At 43.0% G+C, this 26406-nt stretch overlaps 1 long non-coding RNA gene across 1 annotated transcript; it reads right to left on the reverse strand.

The window, feature by feature from the left end:
• Positions 1-1933: 1933 nt before the first annotated feature.
• Positions 1934-25848, reverse strand: LOC144367253 (uncharacterized). The gene is made up of 2 exons (XR_013426582.1): positions 25470-25848; positions 1934-2102 (listed from the first exon to the last, which is right to left on the reverse strand). It is a non-coding gene; the product is annotated as an uncharacterized LOC144367253 (long non-coding RNA).
• Positions 25849-26406: the final 558 nt, after the last annotated feature.

Genomic DNA, 26406 nt, shown 5'->3' on the forward strand with positions numbered 1-26406 from the left:
GATTACACATTTTCTTCTACATAAGTAGAACAAATACTTAAGATTTAAAATAAAAACTTTCATCCAAGGGCTGTGTATGTTGCTCAGTGGTAGGGCACATGCCTAGCATGCACGAGGCCCTAATTCGATCCTCAAATCAAACCCAAATCAAACCAAAAAAAACTCCCAATCTTCATCCAATTGCTACCTAAGTCATCCACTATGAGTAGCACCTAGCCCACCCTTCTGGAAACACTCCCCAGGGAAGGAAAAACCCAAAACAGCAAACCAAGACTGTCACAGTTAGGTCCAAATATACTAGGGGATATCACTTAAATTTTTTCTTCTTGGGGTCATTTTTCAAGAACTCTGATCCTTTGACCATCAATTGAGGAGGAAATTTAATTTCAGCTGTTACTCAGGTATTGCAGTAGCCCTGCCATTTAAATTGTGTTAGTAGAACAATGCCCCTCCAGAATCAGATTACCCTCTCCTTGAATTTGAATAGGCTTCTGACTCTAGTAACCACTAAAATGTACCAGAGGTGACACTATACCTTGTGGAAGAATGGTGCTATAGTTTGGATTCAGAATGTTCCCCCCAAAGCCTATGTGTTAAAGGTGGGGCCTCTTGAAGAGGTTGATTGCCACTAGGGGCATGCTCTTGAAGGAGACTATGGGACACATTTCTCTTCCGTTCTCTTGCTTTCCTGGCTGCCATGAAGTGAGCAGCTTCTTCCACCATGCAGTCCCCATCAGATGTTCAGAAACAAGGCCAATCAGTTATGAACTGAGATCTCCCAACTGTGTGCAAAAACTAAACCTTTCCTCTTAAATTTATTTTCAGGTATTTTGTTACAATAGTGGAAAACTGACTAACACAAATGTTATCCAGATGAAAATTGGGGCAGATGCTATGGAAGGGAGAATGGATACTAAGGAAATAACCACAATTTCATCTAAAGGAGGCCACAAGTAAGTGTCTACTATACCCAGTGCTGTGTAATAAATCACCCCAAGCTTGGTGGCATCACCCAATGTTTTTTCCTTTTTTTAAAACACTGACAGCTTCTGTGGATTAGAAGTTTTCAAAAGGAACAGTGGCGGGGCTGGGGATGTGGCTCAAGCGGTAGCGCGCTCGCCTGGCATGCTTAGGGCCCGGGTTCGATCCTCAGCACCACATACAAACAAAAATGTTGTGTCCACCGAAAACTAAAAAATAAATACTAAAAATTCTCTCTCTCTCTTTAAAAAAAAAAAAAAGGAACAGTGGCGACAATTTCCGAATTCTACTACAGGATGTCTGGGCTTTATCTGGTAAGACCGAAACCTGTGAATGACTTCAGCTGGGAGCTAGAATTATCTGAGCCTACATCACTCACAGGCCTGGTGCCTGGGTTGGGAAAATCAGAAGACTCATGCAGTCAGAAGAGTGCCTATCCATGGTCTCTCCATGAAGCTTGACTTCCTAACAGCATGGAAGCCACAGGGCAGTTAGACGTCCAGCAAGCTGCCTCTGGTCTCCAACACTCAAACTGGTTGCCAAGGGTTAGAGATTCAGAAGAGTTCAACTACAAAGAGAACTTTGAGGGTGATGGAACTGTTTGTGGTGATGGTGAATCTAAACATATGCTAAAACTTTCAGAAGTTTTAACACCCCTCCAAAAAGTCAATTTTTATTGTATGTAAACTCAAAAATAAAATTATGCTTTTCAACACTTTGTCCTAGAGGGACTGGACCACAAGTGAAAAATGACACAGATGGATCATAGACCTAAATGCAAAATGCAAAATTATAAAGCTCCTAGGAGGTAACATAGGAGAAAATCAATACCAGCATCAATCAGGCATATTTTGCTTGAGACCTCAGATGATTCCAGCTGCCCAAGCTGGGTAGAGCAGAGACAATTTTTCCTCACCAAATACTAAATAAATAATGGAATTATGAGCAAATATATGTTGTTGATGTTTAATGCTAATAAGTTTGGGGATGTTGTATTATGAAGCAATCGCCTACTGGAATAGGACTTCTCTTCCGTCTTTTTCTTCTGGATCTTGTAGATTGTTTCCCTTGTGGTGACCCCTGGAGCTTCCAGTTCTTCGATGGCACTGGCTTTGAGGAAACTAAAATGAAAAAGAAAAAAGTGTATAAGCTGCTTGTTGTGCTTCAAAATATCTTCTCCCCTTCTTCTATAGTCAAGTATTAGGCAAGCTCACGTTGCTTCAAACAGAGAACACATTTCCCAGGCTTCTTTGCAGCTAGATGCATCCATATAATGTAATTCCAGACAATAGGATGCAGGTGGAAGGAAAACATGCTGTGTTCAAGCTTTGGGCTGGAACATAAATGAGAGTGTCCCAACTGTAACCCTGCAGATGTGGACAATACCCTAGGAGATGGAACAACAGAGTAGAAAAACACCTGGATAACTATGTAGAACAGAGCAGCTTAGTCATCTTAAACCCCTGCTGCCAACCTCTTGATTGGTGTATGAGAGAAATAAACTTGCATTTTCTTGGAATGACTTCATTTCAGAGTCTTAGTTACAGCCACATAATCCTTTCTTCCTTTTTAATCTCTTAGTTCATTTTTTTGGTGTTCTTCTTCCCATATATTGGTGCATGACAGTTGTACATAATGGTGGGGTTTTGTTACATGTTCATACATGTTACATAGTCATACATGTTACATAGTCATACACAATGTAACTGTATCATTTGACCTATGTTATTCTCATGTATTTCCCCTTTCCCTTACCCTCTCCCTGCCCCCCTCCCTGCCCCCTCCCTGCCCCCCTCCTCTACTGTTTTCTTCTTTATTTTATTTTTATGTGGTGCTGAGGATCAAACCCAAGGCCTTGCATGTGCTAGGCAAGCGCTCTACCACTGAGCCACAACCCAGCCCCTCCCTTCAGTTTTAATGAGATCCCTACCCCCACTACCTTTCTTTTCCTTTTTTCTTTCTAGCTTCCACATATGAGAGAAAATATGCCACCCTTGGCTTTCTGAGTTTGGTTTATTTTGCCATAATATTCTCAAATTCTATTCATTTTCCTGCAAATTACATAAATTCATTCTTCTTTGTGGCTGAATAAAACTCCATTGTGTATATGTACCACATTTTCTTTATCCATTTATCTGTTGATGGACACCTAGGCTGGTTCCACAGTCTGGCTTTTCTGAATTGTGCTGTTATAAACATGGGTATGCCTGTATTGCTATAGTATAATGACATTCTTTAGGATAAACACAGAGGAGTAATAACTGGTCTTATGATGGTTCCATTCCTAGTCTTTTGATGAACCTCCATACTGATTTTCTTGGTGGTTATACTAATTTACAAGCCTACCAACAGTGTGAAAGTGTACCTTTTCCTCTACATCCTCTTTTCTTGATGGCTGCTGTTCTGACTGGAGTGAGATGAAATCCCAGTGTAGTTTTGGTTTGCATTTCCCCAATTGCTAACAATGCTGAACTTTTTTTTTTTCTCATATATTTGCTGATCACATATATTTCTTCTTTTAGGAAGAATTTGTTTAATTTATTTGCCTATTTGTTAATAGGGTCATTTGGTTTGGGTTTTTTTTTTTTTTTTTTTTTTTTTTTGTACTAGGAATTGAACTCAGGGGCACTCAACCACTAAGCCACATCCCCAACCCTATTTTGTATTTTATTTAGAGATAGGGTCTCACTGAGTTGCTTAGTGCCTCATTAAATTGCTGAAGCCAGCTGTGAACTCCAGATCCTCCTGCCTCAGTCTCCCAAGCCTTGGGGATTACAGGCATATGCCACCGCACCCAGCTTGGGTTTTTTTGTTTGTTTGTTTGGTTGGTTGGTTTTGGTGTTCACTTGTTTGAGTTCTTTAGATATTCTGGATGTTAATCCTCTGTCAAATGAGTAAGAAGCACAGACTTTCTCCCATTCTGTAGATTCTGTCCTCACATCCTAATTGTTTCCTTGGCTGTGCAGAAGCTTTTTAATTTTATGTCATTCTATTTACTAACTATTGGCATTATTTCCCATGTTTTGGGGGTCTATTGAGAAAGTTGTTTTGTGTGCCTATGTGTTAGAATATTTTCCTACGTTTTCTTCTAAGAGTTGTATAGTTTTGAGGGTAATTCTAAGGTCTTTAAACCATTTTGAGTTGATTTTTGTGCAGGATGAAAGACAAAGGCCTAGTCTTATTCTTTCATATATGGATAACTAGTTTTTCCAGCATAAATTTTTTTAAATATTTACTTTTTAGTTTTTTAGGTGGGTACAATATCTTTATTTTTTATTTTTATGTGGTGCTGAAGATCAAACCCAGTGCTTCACACGTGCCAGGCAAGTGCACTACCACTTGAGCCACATCCTCAACCCTCCAGCATAATTTTTATTTTATTTTAATATTTTTTTAGTTGTAGATGGACACAATATCTTCATTTTATTTATTTTTTCATGTTGTGCTGAGGATCGAATCCAGTGCCTCACACATTCGAGGCAAGCGCTCAACCACTCAGCTACAACCCTAGCCCCAGCATAATTTTTTTTTTTAAATCTTTTTAGTTGTAGGTGGACACAATACCTTTATTTTATTTATTTATATGTGGTGCTGAGGATGGAACCTAGTACCTCACATGTGCTGGAAAAGCGCTCTACCACTGAGCTACAGCCCTAGCTTTCCAACATCATTTTTTAAAAAGGTTATTTACTCTCCAATGTATGTTTTGGGCATCTTTTTTTCAAGGATGTATCTGTATAGGTTTTTCTCTTTCTTTTTCTCTTTGTCTTCTTTTCTATATCATTGGTCTATGTGTTTTTAAGCCAGTACCATACAGTTTTTGTTACTTTAACTTTGTAGTATAATTTGAAATCAAGTATTGTGATGCCTCTAGCATTGCTTTTTTGGTTTAGAATTGCTTTGGCTATTCTGAGTGTTTTATTTTTCCAAATGAATTTTAGGATTTTTTTTCTAGTTCTGTAGAGAATGTCATTGGTATTTTGATGGGGATTGAATCTGTATATTGTTTAGTTTGTATGGTCATTTTACCAATATTAATTCTGCCTATCCATGGACATGGGAGGTCTTTCTTTCTTCTGAGGTCTTCTATAGTTTCTTTCTTCAATTTTCTATGATTTTTGTTGTAGAGGTCTTTCACCTCCTTGGTTAGATTTATTCCTAGATATTTTACTTTTTTGTTTTTTTGAAGCTATTGTAAATGGAATTGTTTCCTTGATTTCTTTCTCAGCAGATTCATAATTGGTTTGTAGGAAAAGTATTGAAATTTGAAAGTTGATTTTTTTAAACTGCTATTTTGCTGAATATGTTTATTAGCTCTAGTAGCAGTCTTTTGGTGAAGCCTTTTGAATTGTCTAAGTATAGGACTATATCATCTGCAACCAAAGTAATTTGATTTTATTATTTCCTGTTTTTATCTTTTTTATATCCTTCTTTTGTCTATTGCTTTGGCTAGAACTTCTAGTACTATAATGAATAGGAGTGACGAGTGGATATCCTTGTCTTATTCTGGATTTTAAAGAAAATACTCTCAGTTTTTCCCCACTAAGCATGATGTTGGTTTTGGATTTGTTATATATAGCCTTCATGATATTGAGGTAGGTTCCTTCTATCCCTAATTTCTTCAGTATTTTTATCATGGGTACTGAATTTTGTCAAAGGCTTTCTCTGTATTTATTAAGATAACCAAATGATTTTTGTCTTTAATTGTATTTATGTGATGAAATACATTTATTGATTTGTGTATGTTGAACCATTTTTTCATCCCTGGATTAAAGCCAACTTGGTCATATTAAGTCTTATTAATATGCTATTGAATATGATTTGCCAATATTTTATGAAGAATTTTTGCATTTCTTCTAGGTTTTCCAATTTATTGGAGTATAAGTTTTCAAAATAGTCTCTAATGATCTGGATTTGTATGATGTCTGTGGTGATTTCTCCTTTTTCATTTCTAATTTTATTAATGTGGGATTTTGCTTTTTTTCTTTTATTTGGTTAAGGTCTTGTCAATCTTTTTTATTTTTTCAAAGAACCAACTCTTCATTTCATTCATCTTTTGTATTATTTTTATTCTCAATTTCATTGATTTTGGTTCTGAACTTAATGATTTCTTTCCTCATTCTGGTTTTGGAATTAGCTTATTCTTCTTTTTCAAGGGCCTTGAGATGCATTGTTAGATTTATTTGGGATCTTTCTGATTTTTTTATGTAGGCACTTGTAGCTATAAATTATTCTCTTAGAACCACCTTCATAGTGTCCCAGCATTTCTGGAATGTAGTATCATATTATGTTTGATTCTAAGAACATTAAAATTTCTCCCCTGATTTGTCTATCATCATTCATCATTCAAAGTGTATTGTTCAATCTCCACATGTTTATATAATTTCTTTCTTTTTCTTTTCTTTCCTTTCTTTATTTATTTTGGTACTGGAGATTGAGTCCAGAGGCACTTTACCATTAAGTCACATCCCAGCCCTTTTTTATATTTTATTTAGATGCATGGTTTTGCTGAGCTGCTTACAGCCTTGCTAAGTTGCTGAGATACTGGTTTTGAACTCACAATCCTCTTGCCTCAGCCTCCCAAGCCACTGGGATTACAGGCATACACTACCATGCCCAGTCATTTATATAGTTTCTGCAGGGTTTTTTGGTGTTTATTTCTAATTTTATTCCATTTTGATCTGATAAGATGCAACGAATCATATAAAGTATTTTGCATTTGCTAAGCATTGCTTTGTACCTAAAATATAGTCTATTTTGGAGAAGGTTCATGAATCGCTGAAAAAAAAGTGTATTTAGCTATTGTTGGATGAAGTATTCTGTAGATGTCTTTAAGTTCATTTTATTTGTAATATTTTTTAGGTCCAAAGAGTCTTTTTACAAGTTTAACATCTGGATAACCTATCTATTGGTGAAAGAGGTGTGGAATCTATCTGAGTCTTTAAATCAAGTAGTTCTGTTTTATGTAATTAAGTGTACTAAAGTTTGAGGCATAAACTTTAGTGCACTTAAATTTTGTTATTTTGTTGTTGTTAGATTGTATTTGTCTCTTCTGTTTGGTTTTGGCTTGAAATCTGTTTTGTCAGATATAAGGTGGTCTTATATCTAACTAAGAGTAGCTTTTAGGGGCTTAGCAGTAGAGTGCTTGCCTAGCACGTGTGAGGCCGTAGGTTCGATCCTCAGCACCCACCACATATAAAATAAATAAGTAAAATAAAGGTATTTTGTCAACTACAACTAATTTTTTTTTTAAAGAGTAGCTTTTAGACTCCATTTGCATGATTTAACAATTTCCATCCTTTTACTTTGAGCCTGTGGTTGTCTTTGCCTGTAAGGTAAGTCTCTTGCAAACAACATACGGTTGGGTCTTGTTTTTTAGTACATTCTGCCAGCCCCTGTCTTAATTGGAAAGTTAGGACCATTTACATTCAATGCTATTATAGAGAGATATTTATTAATTCCTGATTTATTTATTTATTAGTAAAAGAATTGAACCCAGGGGTGCTTAACCACTGAGCTATACCCCCAGCCCTTTTTACTTATTATTTTAAGACAAGGATCTTCCTAAGTTGCTTAGTTCCTTGCTACATTGCTGAGGCTGGCTTTGAACATGCAATCCTCCTGCCTCAACCTCATGGGTTGCTAGGATTATAGACATGTGCCACCATACCTAGACGTTTTTTATTTATTTATAATGTTTAATCTGGTTATGTTTTTATGTGCTTAGCTACTCTTTTTTTGGGGGGAGGGGCATTATCATAGATTGAATCCAGAGGCACTTGGCCACTGAGCTACATCCCCAGCCCCTTTTTGTATTTTACTTAGGTTGTCACTGAGTTACTTAGCACCTTGCCATTGCTGAGGCTGGCTTTGAACTTGCGATCCTCCTGACTCAGCCTCCTGAGCCACTGGGATTATAGATGTGCACCACCATGCCTGGTACTTAGCTACTCTTCAAATGATATTTTACATTCATGAGCTTTAGGGTTTGTTTTTTATTTCTTCTGTGTGGAGTATTTCTTTAAGTATTTTCTGTATTACCAGATTAGTAGTCATGATTTCTTTTAATTTCTGCTTATCTTGGAAGGATTGTTATTACTTATTCAATTCTGAAGGATAGCTTTATTGGATGTAACAATCTTAGTTGACAGTTATTTTCTTTCAGGACTTGGAATATGTCATTCCAAGTGTCCTGTCTCATTGAGTTTGTGCTGAGAAATTGCAAGTAATTCTGATTGACTTGACTCTAAATGTGATATAATATTTTTCTCTTGAGGCTTTTAAACTTCTATCCTTATTCTATATGTTAGGCTTTTTAATTATAATGAGTTGTAAAGGGGTCTGAGAGGTTTTTTTGTTTGTTTATTTGTTTGTTTTTTATCTTGTCTATTTGGAGTTCTGAATGGCTTCTGTATCTTGATGTCCATCTCATTTTCAAAGTTTGGAAATTTTTCTTATTACCCTGAAGAGGTTGTGCATTCATTAGCCTACATTTCACAATCCTCTTTTATCCAGTGATTCTTAAATTTGGTCTCTTAATGTTGTCCCATAGTTCTTGGATATTCTGGTCATGGTTACTTATTTCCTTTTTTTATTTTTATTTTTTCTTTTAGTTACAGATGGACACAATACATTTTTTAATTTTTATTTTTATATGGTGCTGAGCATAGAACCCAGTTCCTCAGACATGCTAGGTAAGTGCTCTACCACTGCGCTACAACCTCAGCCCTATTTATTTTCTTTTCTTTAATAATGTCTGAATGTTCAAGGTCAGCCACACTTGTCTTCCAGTTCTGAGATTCTATCATGAGCATGGTCTACTCTAATTAGACTTTCAACAGAACATTTTATTTATTTTGTTTTTTATTTCCAAAATTTCTGTTTGGTTATTTTTAAATATATCTATCTCCTTATTGAATTTATCATTCATATTCTATACTGAATTCCTTAAATCATTGAGTTGTTTTTCTTTGTCTCTTGGAATTCATTGATAATTTTTGGATGATTATTGGAGATTGAACTCAGGGATACTTAACCACTGAGCAATATACCCCCAGACCTTTAAAAATTTTTTTTTAATATTTATTTTTTAGTTGTAGTTGGACACAATACCCTTATTCATTTATTCTTATGTAGTGCTGAGGATCAAACCCAGGGCCTTGCATGTGCTAGGTGAGCATTCTACTGCTGAGCTACAAAGTAAAAAAATTTTTTTGAAGCAGGGTCTTGCTAAGTTACTTAGATCCTTGATAAGTTTCTGAGGCTGGCCTTGAACTTGCAATTCTCCTGCCTCAGCCTCTTGAATTGCTGGGATTACAGGCATGTAATTTATCATTTTTATAATTTTTTTGAATTTGTTATTCAAAAAATTTAATATTTTTGGGATTGGTTGCTGGTGAATTATGAACTTTAGGAGGTGTCATAGTACCTTATTTTCATATATCTGGTATTCCTATGCTGTGTTTTATCCACCTGTTAAGATGGATTTTCACTTCTGATCATATGTGTGGGCCTTTTTAAGGCACAGCCTTCCCTTGCCAAAATGTTCCGGAGTGATTTAGATTGAGACACTCTCCTCATTGGTGTGATGTCCACAGACTTTGTGTTAATTCTGGGTTTTGTTTTGTTTTATAGAAGTAGATGTCCCTAAGTGGAATCTGAGAGCCCCAACACCCGAAGCTGTTCCTAACTTGAGGCCTGATTGCTAATTTGCGTTTTGTCTCTTTTATTTTTTGTATTAAAGTATAGCTGATGTTTGACTAAGATTAATTTGTGTGTAAAACCAGGTGCATTGTCTTTTGGCTGGGTTTAGTTTAGCAACAGTCTCTACCCTGTGAACTTGTAGTGTCACTGGAGATTCCCAGCATCTCACAGAAAAGGGAGAAACAATCAATAGCATCAAATAATGCAAACAATATTCAGCATTAAAATAAATACTTGGCATCTACTATGACATCTACAACATTAATTACCACAAAAATAGGAAAGGTAGGGTCAACCACTGGCCAATAGCAAAAACAATAAAAAAAAAAAACCCTATGAACTAGATCAAACATTAAAGTAAATAGTAGGTGCCAACAATGTCATCCACAGCACTAATAATTGCAATAATGATATGAGTGGTGGGGGTAGGAGTTATGTAAACCAAATACTTTACATAAAAAGATGGTTAAAAATATAGATCACTGAGCTGGGAATGTGGCTCAAGCGGTAGCACGCTCGCCTGGCATGTGTGCGGCCCTGGTTCGATCCTCAGCACCACATACCAACAAAGATGTTGTGTCCACCGAGAACTAAAAATAAATATTAAAAATTAAAAATATATATATATAGATCATTAAGAGAAAAGAAAATATGAGAGTCAAGTAGAACAAAGTTTAGAATGTCCAAAGTTGTGAACAGAGAAACGTAGCAGGTGATGGTTATAAAGAAAAGAGAGAAAAATTTAAAAAGCAAAGTAAAGTAGAGAGAGAATGAGAGAATTTCGTTGTTAGTGGAAGAAGGAGAGAAAGAGACACAAGCAAGCAAACACCAAACCAAACCAAAATAAGCAAACCCCAAACTCTAACCCTTCAAATACAACTATCATAAAAAATGAGAAAAAAAATATATAATATATCTGTCAGCACAGCAAGAACACACACACACAAAGATTCTTAATGAAAAATGAAAGCATTGACTCTACTGAGGTGGTCAAAAACCATGATGAGAGTGGAATTACTGCCTATGTCCACCTGTTCTTTCAGTTTCTTCCTAGGCTATGTCCTGGGCGGGAGGGCCTGGGGATTGTTAGCCCCTTCCTCTTTTTGCATTGCCAACTGGAGAGGCCTAAGACTAAAGTTGGCTGAAATAGCTCCCAGCTTCCCTTCTCACAGTATGAGGTAGGATGGAATGGAAATCCTGTAGGTTGGCGTTTTGTCCACCCAGGTCACATCAATGCACTCCCAGGGAGGGGGACTGCTGCAGAGTTCTGTGAGGGAAGTTCCCACACTTGAGGCTTAGGTCTCACCAGGCCTTAGCTGCCTTTGTTGGCTCTGGGGGGATCAGATCAACACACCTCTAGGGCCCTGCAGTCTCTCTCTTGGGAGCCTCCCAAGAATTCTACTCATGGGACAAGGGATGAATCCTCCACCTACTCTGCTGCCTATGAACACAGCCTTCTCAGGCTTAGTCCCTAAATACGTTTAATCCACCTGTTCAGTTTCCCACCCCTTTCAGGTGGTCACATGAGCCACCAGACTCAAAGGGAAATCGAGTTACAGGGCCCTTTGTTTTTCTGACTTGAATCCCCTGGGTTTTCTGTGCCAGTTTCATTCATGTGCCACTGGGCATACCCTAAGCAACATAGTAGGTGCTTGTGGAGCCGATATGGCAATGTTTGCTCTCACCTCCTGGGCTCCCCCAGCAGCAAGGGGCAACATGGCCTCCTCAAGATGATGGCTCCTATCTCAGCTCCCGCGTGCCAGGTGAAAAACACAGAACATGTTTCAAACACCAGTCCACTGTGCAGCCTCTGGATCAGCTCAGTTGAACTGCTTTTCTATCTACAGGTTTTTCCATACCAAAGACATCTCGTTTCTTCCTCTGTTATGCCTCCCCTCTACGGTGAGCCACCAAAGCCACAACTGACTTGTAGTCTTTCTTATTCTTTGTTCAATGTTCCCAAGTTTCCGAGTCTCTAAGACACTATGATTGTCCAATGTTGAATTTTCCTGAATTCTCTCTTTCATCCACCTTGCTGAGAAGCAGTATTCCTGCTGCTTGATTCCAAGCAATGGAGGAACTGGAAATGTAGCCTTCCTTTAATCCGCCTTCTGGAATCTCACCGGCGAATTAATCTTCACTCAAATAATTTGGAATGTTTGCGTCTCAACCCCTATGATTTAGCCTTCTTGAGGCAAGGTCCCTGAATTCCCTAAAATTCCCTAAAGAGGAAAAACCTGACTAATGCTCAGGAAATTATACTGCCATCAGGGCATCTCTGATGGGTGCCTTATAACTGGTCTTAGCAAGGGGCTGTAGGAATCCACAAAAAGGGAGGGATTCCCTTCACCTGAAGCTATTTAAAAAGACTCCCGCTGAGACAGTGATGTTAAATCATTGGTAGGATTTGGTTCGGTGGAAAGAGGGAAGGGGAAATTCAGACAAAGAGAAATCAAATGAGGAAGAGAAGATAGGGTAGTGCCAGATCTTTTGGGAGGGTGCGGAAGAGATATTACAGTTTAAAGCCAGTGCTAAATTCAACATGGCAAATTCACAGGTTTCGTCTCTTAAAAGCTTTTTCATGTTTCTATTAAAAATCTGTCTGCAAACAAATCTTTACTTGATGAGAAGTTTAAACATAATTACATCTAGTATATTACATGCATATTTCATTGCTTTATTAAATCCTTCAAACAACATAGTTTTTAGAGGTGTAATTAACCTCTTTAGAATATCATCTCACAACAGAAGGAACAAACCATGAGATTTATTTATTTATTTATTTATTTATTTTTGTGGTACGGGGAATTGAACCCAAGAACACTCTACCACTGACCTATATCCCTAGCCCTTTTTTAGTTTCATTTTGAGACAGGATCTTGCTAAGTTGCCCAGGCTGGGCGTGAACCTGCGATTCTCCTACCTCAGTCTCCCAAGTAGCACTGGCTTGAATTCTCTTATTTCTGGAATTATAAGTTAGGGTTGTCTCTGGAGGAAGAAAGACTAACTGGTCAAGATGAGCAGAGATAAAAGATGGACAGAGGCTTACACTGTGGAGTTCCACTTTCAGGGTCTCTGTTCTAATCTAATGATCTATGTCCAGGATCCTACTATGTCCGTCAGCTTTCTATTACTGTGACAAAATACCTGATGCAATCAACTGAAAAGAAGGGAAGATTTATTTTGGCTCATTGTTTCAGAGGTTTTAGTTCATGGTTAGCTGAGTTGCTATGGGACTTGTGGTGAGACAGTACATCATGGTGGTGGCAGCACGTGGCAGAGGAGTTGCTCACCCCTTGGTGTCCAGGAAGCAAAACCAAAGACAAGAAGAGTGGGTCTCAATGTTCACTTCGAGGGCATACCCTCAATGACCTGCAGGCCTCAGCTCTTAAAGCTTCCCCTTCCTAACAACTTGCTACCCAACAGCTGGGTACCAAGTCTTCAATACATGAGCCTTTGGGAGCCATTTAAGATCCAAGCCGTAATCCCTTCCCACCTACTCAGCCAATAATTTCTCCTTTGATTTAAATTTCTGTCACTTGCGACCAAGAATCCTGACTAATACAAGAATGAATTATAAGGGAGTCTCTGCCCATACCATAATTATACCTTAAATAACATATTTCACCAAAGTGAAGATGCCCTTGATTAAAAATATACCATTATTTATTACCACTAAGAAAGGGAAAATACTTCAAAATAAGCCATGACCGGCCTTTGAGTATAATGTGCATTCTGGCTTCAGAAGCATGAAAGTGTGGGGAAAAAAACATACTTCCTAGGCCTTATTAAATATGGTAGCTGCGTGTCCTTGGTGACTTACATGATGTCTATGATCCTCAGTTTCCTCATCTATAAAGCAAAGGTGACAATATTCACAGGACACCTACTTACACACAAATATTCTTTTTTTTTTTTTAAAGAGAGAGTGAGAGAGGAGAGAGAGAGAGAGAATTTTTAATATTTATTTTTTAGTTCTCGGCGGACACAACATCTCTGTTGGTATGTGGTGCTGAGGATCGAACCCGGGCCGCACGCATGCCAGGCGAGCGCGCTACCGCTTGAGCCACATCCCCAGCCCCATACACAAATATTCTTAACAACTTGGTGAATTTACCAAAAATCAATTGAATTGTACACATGAAATAAGTGAATGTGCAAAATACACCTCAATGAAGTTGGAAAAAAGATGTATAGCATCGAAGTTAGTTCCTCAACACTGTAGATGCTTAAGAGATAACGACTATTCTCAGATCTGCTTGTGGTTCAGAATCCTAAAGCCATAAAGCCATTTTTTCCCCAGTGTCCAGGAAAGGGGATTTTTCTCTTTTGGGGGGATCTGGGGACATGGAGATGGAACCCAAAGGATCTTAACCACTAAGCTACATCCCTAACCATTTTTTATTTTATTTTGAGATGGGGTCTCACTAAGTTGCTTAAGGCCTCACTAAGTTGCTGAGGCAGGGTTTGAACTTGCCATCTTCCTGCCTCAGCCTCCCAAGCCTTTTTTAATTTTTTTTTTTTTTGCAAAGTTGGGGATGCAACTCAGAACCTTGCACATGCTAGACAACCGCTGTACTACTAAGCTACATCTCCAGCCTTCCCTTTGCTTACACCTTACCCCAACACTTCTCTAGAGGGTACTGAGAAAAATCACTGCTTCTAGAAACTCTTCTAGCCCATTAAGCTGTCCAGAGTTGTGTTGGGAGAGAGCAGAGAAAGAGCCTCTGTCTATATGGAGCAGGGATAAGGGATTACAATAGGTCAGGAAACCTAGGCCCTTGGCAGCCTCTCCACCCACCATCCCCATCATGCCCACAAACTAGAAGATTGTGGAACTGCAATTTCCTAGTCGTATAAAGAAAGGAGACTGATTTTTCCTCCTGGAACCTGGCTGTCCTGCCCTTGGCAAGGTCTGGGTGAGTCTTCTTTTCAGCCTACCCCTGTTTTCCCACTTCCTTCTTTATCACCTAAAGGTCATGAGCCTTGAGAACCAGGTATCAGAAGAGTGACTTTCGTCATGTTGAGATGCTCAGACACTGCCAAAGACATTTGACCACAATCCCAGAAAGCCACTTTTTTTTTAAGAGAGAGAGAGAGAGAGAGAGAAATTTTTTTTAATATTTATTTTTTATTTTTTTTTAGTTCTTGGCGGACACAACATCTTTGTTTGTATGTGGTGCTGAGGATCGAACCCAAGCTGCATGCATGCCAGGTGAGCGCGCTACCGCTTGAGCCACATCCCCAGCCCCTAGAAAGCCACTTCTAAGAAGGCTGCCCAGCAAGGGGCTTGGAAGGCTCAGGCATCTCCTGCTGGGAAGCCTCTTGGGTCAGTTCCCAGGAAGTGGCTGGGCCCTTTCATGCAAGACCATGGAGTGAGGCCTGGCTTCAGTCCCCTCACCCACAGCCATGCCTGTGGGAAGCACAACGTACTAGAAAGAAGTGGGAGCCCTGAGTCCCAGCTCTAGCCCCCCTTGCACCAGCCTCCTGACCTTGGGCATGAGATTGAACAGCAGGAGCCGTAGTTCATTCATCAGTAGAATTAGAGTGTTGGTCATCCCACTTCTCCTGAGTCTGCTGTGGGTTAGTGGAATGTCATGGGTGACTGTGCCAGGAATGGTGGGTACCTACCAATGGTAGGTTCCTGCTCTCAGCTCCTCCCTGAGGCCTGCTGGGGCTGCCATTGGACATGGCTGTTTTGTTGTTGTTGTTGTTTTATTAACTGGCATCAGCAAGTCATCAGATCTGAATGACAGTCTGTTCCCTTTCTTTTTTTTCTTCTTCTTTTTTTTTTTTTAATTGGAGGGCTGCCCGAAGGAGAGGCAGAGAACAGAGAGAGAAGAGAACAAAAAGAGAGAGGAGAGAAAGAAGAGGAAGAGGGCAGAGATGAAGGCAGAGGGCAGAGGACAGAGAGAAGAGAGAAGAAAGAGCCTGTTCCCTTTCTTATTGTGCCACTTTTACTTTCTTTGAGATCCTGGCAGACACACTTGAGGTCAGCATCAAAAATAATGTACATTGAGAGGTTTGGGGCTGAAGCCATTTATCTGTTCTCAGCTCAGCACTATCTGGCTTTCCATTACCAATGGCAGCGTGCAAGGCCCCTGGGGGCAGCTTAGCCCTGTAGCCATGTCTTGCTCCTCTCCCACAACCCTCCAGCATGGCAGGGAGAAGAACAAAACAGAAGGGAATCAGCTTCCTGCTAGGGCAGGTGTGGGGCACAAGCCAAGGTTCCTACAGGGTGGAGAGAGCATGAAAATGTTAGGCCTGGGTTTGAATGAGTGCTTCTCAACTTGCTTGCTGCCTAATGGCCTTGGAAAGGTCTTAACCTCTCTGGGCTTCAATTACTTGGTTTATAAAATGGACATAATCATATCTGTCTCCTGAGGGGGATGAATGTGTATAAGGGCCTGAGACAGTGTAATGCCAGATTCTAGAGATCCCAATAGACCTCTGGGAGCCGAATCTGATGTAAGCTCCAGCCTGGACTCAAACCGTTTCTGACGCAGCGGTCCCAGGGAGTGAGTCCCGGTCCTTTGTCCAGTGGGATTTTATAGTTTTTTGGGGTACTCTATGTGTCACAACATCACACAGCAAATCATTCCACTGCGGGAAAATCAAACAACATTGATTAGCACATTCACTGGCGGGAACAAGTTGGGTAGGGGTGATTGGTGAGAACAAGAGGAGGATTCCTTTGAACTGATTGGTTTAGGCCACGAGGGGTGTACGTGCTGAACTACATGGTTTCCCAACATGTTATCAACCACCATAAACTACTGGGGGGTCATCTGGCATCCCAGGTATTTTCCCTGTCTCATGCTGATTGGAGGTTGCTACAGGGTTGCTATGGGTCCTCACCTAGCCTGACTGAGTCAGGGACACCTGGCACCAAAGATCTCTCCTGTTATTTACAGACAAACAACTTAGCAGGGTGGGTATGTGCCTAGAAAGGCTCTGTGGGTTTTTTCCAAGGATAAGGGTCACATCCCCTTCCTTAGGACAGGCCTTGAGGTAGAAGCTGCTGTTATTTAGTTTTAAAAATGGAGTCATATCAGTTTCTCAACAGCACCTGGTACATCCCTGGCACCTACCATAGATAAAGAGGAGAGGAGGCATCTGGGCACTGTGGTGCACACCTGTAATCCCAGCAACTCAGGAGAATCTCAAGTTCAAGGCCAGCCTCAGCAATTTATCGAGGCCCTAAGCAACTTAGCAAGATCCTGTCTCAAATAAAAAATAATAAGGAGCCAGGCGTGGTGGTATATGCCAATAATCCCAGCGGCTTGGGAGACAGAGGCAGGAGGATCCAGAGTTCAAAGCTAGCCTCAGCAATTTAGTGAGGCCCTAAGCAACTCAGTGGGACCCTGTCTTAATAAAAAATACAAACTAGGACTAGGGATGTGGCTCAGCGGTCTAGTGTCCCTGAGTTCAACCCCTGGTACCCCCCAAAAAAAATAAAAATAAAAAGGGCTGGGGATATGGATCAATGGTAAATGCCCCTGTGTTCAATCCTCATTACCAAAATAAATAAATAAAGAGGAGAGGTGGGACTGGAGGAACACCAGGAAGGGAGAGAAGGAAAAACCAGAGAAGGTAATACTGGGAAAGGAGAAAACCTGGGGTTCTGCAAGGCTCTGCAGCTTAGATGCTTTATTCCACTCTCTGTCACCTTTACTTAGGACTTGGAGCAAAGTGACACTCTTCTCGTGGCCTGTTGCCAATGCCAGGCCCCCTGCCCAGAGAGCACTACCCCCACCCAAGGAGGCCTCAGTTTAAAAAAAAAATCTCTTAGAAGAGACCGTCCGTAGCAATCCCCACCCCACATCCTAAACATAACCTTCCACCCTAATTTTTTCCTTCCAGGCAAGATTTCTAGATTCATTTATCTAATTATCTGCCCCCATGACATTCAGCTCCAGGAGGGCAAAGACTGTGTTCCTCTTGCTCGCTTCTGAATGTAGCACCCAGTACTATGCCTGGCACAGGGTTTAGGAAGGAGACTATCCCTCCTCTGCACCTTAGAGAGGCAGGGGGACTTTTAGCAGGGACCTGAGGCCACAGAAGCAGGAGTGACTTGGTGGCTGGACAAAGGCAGAGACTCAGGAGGATCAGGTGACATTTGAGGGGTATTCTATCTATACAGAATGGCACAAACCTACCTGAGGTTGGGAGGACACTCCTGGCAAGTAGCTGCTGCAGAGCCTGGATGGAGGGGCCATGGAGAGAGGAATAGACCAGGTTGCAAATGACCACGAAAGCTCCATGAGGGATCTGGATCTTATCCTGGGCTCATAGATGGGGAAGTAATGTGGCCTAGCATGCCTAGCCCAGAGCTTTGGGAAGGAGGAGGCCAAACTGAGCTCAGGGAGTAGACTATTGTCTTGTGGGCCCTGGCTGGTCTCCAGCCTCACTCCTTCCTGGGTGGAACCATTAGTGTATCAGACAAAATCCACCTGCTGCAGCCAGTGGCTGACCCTCTACAGGAAGGTGCCTCCTGCCCCCACTGTGGAGATACGGCTGCCAGGGAAATGGAGGTTCATCCAGCAGTGGCTTCCCAGCAGTAGTGAGCCCTTGTACTTTAAGAGGCTCCAGCCAGCTGGTTCCCCAGGTGTCTAAGTCCTGACATTGGCCTTGTTCTATCCACCCTCCAGCCCACTTCTGTGTGTATGTGTATGAGAGACCTGTTGCTAGAAGGGGAACTCCATTCAGCTGATCTATTAGTCAGGTTGAGCTAGGATCTGCTGCACTAAGTCAGTCTAGAACCTAACAACTTTAACAATATAATTTTTCTCTCATTCATATTACACACCCAATGTAGTGGAAGAAGATGGAAGAGGAGGGCTGTGCTCCACCTGGTGTCTCAGGACCCAGGCTGTAAGAGGAGCCACTTTCTAGATAATCCCTAATCACCATGGTGCAGGAAGACAGGGCATAGAGCACTTATACCTTTTTATCAGAAATGACACAGGTCCTGTCATAGCTGATTGGCCAGGGGCTAGAGCTGTGGGGAGGTGGAAGAACCCACATATACTCAATGGGCCAGCAAGTGCCCTTTCAGCCTATTGAGCACCAGCTCAGAGAGCAGGATGGCTTCTGCCTGAACATAGGCAGACAGACAATGAAGAATGCAGGGAAAAGTATGGGTACCTTCTTTGTTGCCTCCTCCCTCCATCTGTTCCCCGATTCCTAGAGGAGAGCTCCAATGATATCAGTCCCATAGCTTTCCATTCCCCAACCCCACCATTACCTCCCCCTCTACGAAATGCAATCCCTCTCTAGTCTGGCTTCAGCAAACTGTCTCATTTCCTTCTCCAGCCACATAAGGCTTCCTGCTGCTCTGTGAACATCTGCTTTATTCCTTTACTCCTTCTGGAATGTTCTACTCCATCTCTGCTCTCTGGACTCCTCCAACCCATTCTTCCTGATTCAGCTCAAATATCACCTCACTCATAAAGATTCTTCATCTGCTTCCTCTTCCAGAAGTGTGTGCCCAGCCCTACAGCTCTCCACTGAAGGAGGGACCCCAGGCAGACCATGGGACTCCACTCCCTCCCCGAGGCACAGGTGACTGGCCCCAGATGAACCAGTCTATGGTCTGGGCAATGGTGCTCCTGGTGGGAAAGCATGTGCTGAGCCTATCAAATTCTCTTTCAATTAAAATTGGGAACAGACAGTAGCAGCAGTGGGAGCTGGCAGAATGCATCAGGTGTCCCAGTGGCACCCTGCTTGACACTGTGAGGCAGTGGGATCATGAGTGAAATGAGAAAGGTAAAGCTGTGGGGAACAGGGGCAGCAGCTGATGGAAGAGGGAGAGACAGGTACCATCCCTTACCCAGAAAGCCCCAAAGAGGAGTCACCATCAGGGCCAGAGTTGTACTGCTGAGGACTTGCAGACCAGCCCATTTGAAATGGAGGTGAGTTCCCTGGGCAGAGAAGAGGGTGAGATCTAGCACTGCATGTCCCTCACTCACAGCTGGGGAGAGTTGCCACTGCCTCCTCAGCCCCAGGTCCCGGAGACACCAGAAACAAAAGCAGGGAGGCCAGCCACCCACCCGTCTCCTGTCATTGTCCCCAGACTCCTGCCCCTACCACTACCTCACATCTGTCAGTATCCTGATGCAGCAGGAGCCCCAAGAGCTTGGCTCAAAATCCTAGTACTACCAGTCTGGCAAAGTGCCAGGAATATAGCTGAGCAAGTTTTCACATCTGTAAAATGGGGTTATAATAGTTGTCTATTTACAGCCCAGTTCATGCCTGATTCAGCGCATCTTTATGTCCTCAGGGCTTACTTCCTCATCTTGTCACTGAGTCTGCAAATGGTAAAAGGAACTAGCTAGCTCTCTGGGACTTCTTTTATGAGGGCACTAATCCCAGTCAGGAGGGTACCACTTTCTGATTTAATCACCTCCCAACAGCCTCGTTGCATAATCCTATACTTTAGGGATTAAGATTTCAATTTAGGAATTTGAGGGGATGCTGACATCCAGACCACAGCACCATCCAACCCTAGAGGTCCTGCCTCTGGACTCTTTATATAAGAGACAGACACAGGTTACTGGACTCAAGTTGGCTTTGTTTCACAAAAGAATTATCTTCCTAAAAAGCTACATGTTAAATAAAATTTTCATTTATTGTCTTCCAGGCTGAGGGAGGATGCCAAGCCCTAACCCATGTTTTCCTGAAATATTCTGTGCAAACCAGATTTTTACCAATGTAGTTACTGTTCCCTATTGACTTACAATGTGAATTTTAGAGCTGATTTAGTATATTTGGTATTCAGTATGTAGTGAGGCCTAACTCAAATTTATTTTAAAATTGTCAATTGTTTCACTCCTCAGTCAGTTGGGCAATGACCAGTAAACAACATTTAAAAGTCCCAAAGAACCAGGCATGGTGTATAAATCTCAGCAATGCAGGAGGGTCACAAGTTCAGGTCATACTCAGCATCTTAGCAAGGCCCTATCTAAAAATCAAAAATGAAAAGGACTGGGGATTTAGCCCAGTTGTAAAACATCCTTGGGTTAAATCTCTAGTTCCAAGCCAAACCAAACAAAGTCCCAAAGAGCTATTTGAAAGAGGAGAATCCTTTTGGAAGATCAAGTTAGTAGCCACCCCTAATGTTTGTTGTTGTTGTTATTGTTTTGGTACCAGGGATTGAACTCAGTGGCACTCAATCATTGAGCCACATTCCCAGCCCTATTTTGTATTTTATTTAGAGACAGGGTCTTACTGAGTTGCTTAGCACCTCATTTTTTGCTGAGGCTGGTTTTGAACTTGCAATCCTCCTGTCTCAGCCTCCCAAACTGCTGGGATTACAGGTGTGAGCCATCTGTAATCCTACCAGGCCCCTAATGTGTTTTGTAATTTGTAATTTGTAATTTTCTTTCCCACATTCTACCCATCCTGGGGATTGAACCCAGGGCCTCCTGCATGCCAAGCACATGCTCTACCACTAATCTACACCTCCCAGGATCCAGAGTCAAAGCCATTTAGGAAAAGTACCTAAGCAGATTTTGCTGCTGCAGGCCTTCCCCAAGCCAAATTCCCACATGTATGTGGAATCAAGGAGGAGTCTCGCCTCCTTGACCTGCACCTGCAAAACACACTTGAGAAATGATATCTCAAAATCAAAAATAAAAAGGAATGGGGATTTAGCCCAGTTGTAAAATGTCCTTGGGTTAAATCTCTAGTACAAACCAAACCAAACCAAAGTCCAAAGAGCTATTTGAAAGAGAAGAATCCTTTTGGAAGGCATCACTTCTTCCAAAGGCCTGAATTCACTGCACTGGGCTTTGAGGGAAGGAACAGAAGTGGTTCTGATCCAGTACTCTAGGACCTAGTTTTATGAAGGTGACAAAAAAGGGAAAAGCACTCAACTTTGCTAGAGAGGGGCATTCAGAACACAGCTAATTAAAAAGTAGATGTCTTAATTGAGAAGGCTCAGTAACCTGTGCCCTCACCACCCATGGATAAGAGGGACGACGGGACCCGAGGTTACCTGGGTTCTGAGGAGAGACAGGTCCTGTGGAGGTTGCAAGGAGTGGATCTTGAACACGGGAAGGAGAGGGAACCAGTGCTACCTGGGCCTTAGGGTGTCCAAGAAGCAAGGAAATCGCATATTCCTTCACTAAGTGCTGTTTCCTTGTCTTGCAATGCAAATAATTCTGATGGAGGGAAGGCAAGTGAATAATTGCAAACTGGGGAAATCAGCTGGAGCAAATTATAGCCACAAGTTCCACAACCACTTCCCCCTCCTCCCTGCATCTGGGTCCAGGAACTGTGCCTCCCCTCTGTCCCTATGGACAAACTTTCCCAGCCTCAGTAAAGCCCCCTGCCCTCCCTGTATATGGCGTCCAGCCCACTCAGGTCTTCAGTCACTCTGTCTTCTCCACCTGCCATCCCTATCATCAGGGACACATGCAGCCCTTTCTCCCAGCTATGAAAGAACTGCTCTTACTTCCCTCTCCAGCTCCCCTTCTCATCCCACATTATAGCAAAACTCTGCCAAAGGGCTCTCCATGGGATCCCCCTCCCAGTCTTTCTTGTACTTACTCCAATTGGGCTTGGCCCCCACTGTTCCTCCAAAACTGCTCTTGCCAAAGTCACCAAAGTCCTCACTGCTAAACCAATGTCCATTCTCTGTTCTCTGTACTTGACCTTTCAGGATTATCTGGCTAGAGACCACTCCCTTCCCCTAGTAACCTAGGGATTTCTGGGACACTACATCTACCTAATTTTCTTTCTACCTCTCTGCTCCTTTCAGGAATTTCTGCCCATTCTGATTCTCCCCATCTCATTGGCTTCCACATAATGGAGCACCCTGGAGCTGGATCTGTGTGGTCCCCTTCTCTTCTCTATCCATACTCCCTCTTCTAGATTGGTACATGTGTAATATATATGCATATATATAATGCATATATATTACACATGTGAGTCACAATATATATGCATATATGTGTGTGTGTGTGTGTGTGTTTTTTTTTTGAGACAGGGTTTCACTATGTTGCCCAGGCTGTCCTTAAATTCTTGGGCTCAAGTGATCCTCCTGCCCCAGCCTCCCAAGTAGCTGGGATTACAGAGGGCTGGGCGTATGGTTCAGTGAGAGAACACTGCATTTAGATTTCATAAGCTCTGCAATTAAAAAAGTAGATGTACAGCCTGGCATGGTGGCACATGCCTGTAATCCCAATGGCTAGGGAATCTGAGGCAGGAGGATCAAGAGTTCAAAGCCAGCCTCAGCAATTTAGCAAGGTCCTAAGCAACTCAATGAGACCCTGTCTCTAAATATACTCCAAGGAAGGGCTAGGGATATACCTCAGTGATTACGTGCCCCTGCGTTCAATCCCCAGTACTATAAAAAATAGATTTATTTTTCCAAGATTAATTATTCCAAGCATACTTAAAATTTTAAAGAACTGCAGGGCGTGGTGGCACACACTTGAAATCCCAGAAGTTCAAGAAGCTGAAACAGGAGGATTGTGTGTTCAAAGCCAGTCTCAGCAATTTAGCAAGACCCCAAGTAACTCAGTGAGACTCAGACTCTAAATAAAATATAAAAAGGACTGGGACTGTGGCTCAGTGGTTAAGTACCCCTGGGTTCAATCCCCAATACCGCCCCCCCCAATTTTTTAAATAAATGAATCAAATATCAGCTTTTTTTCAATTTAAATTAATTAAAATTAAAGTTTTAGTTCTCTGATTACCCAGTTTCTACTAAAGCCAAGTGCTCAATTAGCCACATGTGTCTAGTTAGTTAGTGGTTACCATAGTGGGTAGCACAGAACTGGCTGATCTCAGGCGCCAGTGGCTTTCAACATCAGCAGGTGTGTGCTGCTGCCTCGATAGTATTTATTCCCAGCTGCACCTCTGCACTGCAGACCTGTCTAACCAGAGTCTGTTCAACCCTCTACTTGGATGTCTAATGGGTGTCTCAAACCTCACACGCTGGAAACTGCTCCTGAGAGTCCCACCCCACCTGCCTAACAAGCAAGGCAAGTTTCCTCCATCTAATTTAATGGTTTCTTCCTGTTACTCAGGCCAAAACCTCATACTAGCCTTGACACATTCTCTCTCTCTCTCTCTCTCTCTTTCTCTCTCTCTCTTCTCATAGCTGGCCTGGCAATAGATCCTGTCACCCTTTCCTCCAAAGTATTCCCACCAACAGAATGGCACCGCTCCAGTCCAGCTTCAGTATATCCCCAGGGATTACTCTAAGAGCCTCCTGACTGATGTCACTACTTCTATTCCTGCCCCTGCAATCTGCTTACTGGACCAGAGTGCTGCTTTTCAAAAAAAAGTCAGACGATGTCTCTCCTCTGCTCAGAACTCTGCATGGCTCACATCTCACCCAGGAGAGAAGCCCAAGTCCTCACAATGACCTTCCCTGCTCCAGTTCCTTTGAGCCTTTATCACGGTCTACCATGCTCCACATTTTACATATATTGTCCTGTCTTTCCCATTTCAAAATAAGCTCCATCAGGGCAGGGATTTTTGTGTTCCTTTTGTGCTGCTGTGTCTCCAGGGTATAGAATACTGTCTGGAACCTATTAGGCGCTCAATATTTTTAATGAAATGAATGAATGATGGCTTCTAGGGAGGGAGAAAAGTTGAAGCAAATCCAGGGGCAGAAGCTCCTTTCTTCAGCCTGAAGCCGAAGTTGGGGAGCATGAGGGTCGTGCGTAGGCACTGGGGCCTGGCTGTCTGCAAGATGGGAGCGGTGCTGGCTCCTCAGCGTCCGAGGAAAGCAGGGAGTGGAGTGGATCTTCCAGGTCCGACCCTCCCGGTGGGGCTGGGAGCGAGGGAGAGGAGGGCTGGTCTTCGCCCGCCCGGGGATCCCGGGAGAGAGCCAAGCCGAAGAGCTCTAAAGAGCACACCTCTCTCTCGATGCCAGGTGGGGGCTTGTTTTGAGGACCTTAAGTGACGGATGCGCGGCGGACGGGTGCCGATGGCCGGCGGGGCTTTGTTCGGGAGGAGGAGCCACCGCAGGCCAGGCGAGGAGGGGCCGGGTGTGCGCGTGCCCGTTTGCGCGAGCGCCGGGGCGTCCCCTTTGGCGGCGCGCGCACCCGGGCTCGGCTTACAAAGGAGACTCCTGGCCCCTTCCCCGAGGCGTCGCGCCCGCTGCTCCCACCCAGAGTCCGTGACCCGCTCGCGCTGGCCACGGCCGAAGGTCCCGCGGGAAAGCGTCGCTCTGAGCCAATCCAACAGGCCCGGCCGCCTGTCCCCACAGCCGCCCTTTATTTATTTATTTCGGTGGACCAGGCGGAGTCATCTATCTTGAAGACGAAAATCTTTCCAGGAAGTTTGTACCTATTAATATTTCAGTTCCTGGCAGCTGCTTTCAGTGCTGCGGTGGGGGGAGGGCCAAGTTCAAGGCTGCCGGAGAGAGTGGAACCTGCAGCTGCTGCGCCCACAGCCGACTGTCCCTGGCCGCTCTGAGGCGGAGGGCCGAGGGCAGCCCTGGGGACTCCCAGACTTACATACCCACCCCGCCACCGTGGGACGCGCTGGAGGAGATCAAGTGGACACCCAGGCTGCGACGAACCTGAGAGGGGGCAGCCAACTCGGAGCTTTCCGCAGAGGGCGGAGGAGGCAGCCTTGTGGAGAGGGGCTTTCGGCCACCCCAGATGTCGGGGCGCGGGAAGCAGGAAAGGTGCATCCCGGCGAGGAACGAGCATCCTGGGAGCAGCGGGGGGGGGGGGGGGGGGAGGCCAGGCCCCTAAAGTCAGAACGCTGGTTCTGACCTTGCTCCAGCCACACGACCAAAGGGCGCTGCAACAGAAACTCACATTTGAAAGTTTGCTCCTTCCACCACCTTGCAAGGCTGATGTATCTCCAAACGACAGAAGCACAGAAGCGGGAAACGAAGCTCAGAGACGTTATGTAACCTACTCAGGTCATAGTGCTGCTACCCGACAAGTCACTCAGTTCTGACAAACATCCTGCAAGAAAAGGTCCCTTGGAAAAAAATGCAACTGTATTCATCTTGCAGTATCAGCCAAAAGAAGGATCCCCTGAGGGAAACCACAAAAACATATGGAATTGGAGACCTGGGAGCCTGCCAGAATTTCATAATCCCCTTCATTCCCTGGCAGAAGTGCCAGCTCAGGCTTTCTAGTCCGTCACATCTGGAACATCAATCATTTTGCCAAAGCACTTGCATTTTTCACACCCCTCAGGTGTATATTTTGATAAAGATATTTGAAGCAGTTGACATAGCCACATCTGGAATGTTGGCTCTTGACTAGGGTGCTTCAAACCATAATTGTCCCCAGGGTATAAATTGTAGTCATCAAACACAGACACCTCACACTGTCTCTTCTCTAGTATTCTAGTTGGTTATAGACACTATGGCAACCTTCCTGCTCAGGATTATCAGCCCCACTCTGCTCAGGGACTCTGTCCAGCTCTGCATGGAGGTCATTGGCACCAGGTCACTGGCATCAAAGCCAAGACTTGGAAAGGAAAAGGAAAAGTTTGTCCCATAAACCTTCCCCTCTGGCCCCCAGGGTCCACTCCCTTCTTGGCCCTTCCCCATTCTACCCTTTTACCCCTTCCCCGGGCACATGTGCTCCTCCCAGGAGACCTGCACCACACTGGCCAGTGGGCTAGAGGGAGGGTACGACAGAATCTGACATTTTAAGGTAGGATTTGCCGACTAGAAAGTCTTCCCCAACACCATCTCCAGGGGGAAAATGCTCAAAGGAAAGTCCCTAATGGACTGTG

The sequence above is a fragment of the Ictidomys tridecemlineatus genome, chromosome 10 (genome assembly GCF_052094955.1).
Source record: "Ictidomys tridecemlineatus isolate mIctTri1 chromosome 10, mIctTri1.hap1, whole genome shotgun sequence".
Classification (NCBI taxonomy): Eukaryota; Metazoa; Chordata; class Mammalia; order Rodentia; family Sciuridae; genus Ictidomys; species Ictidomys tridecemlineatus.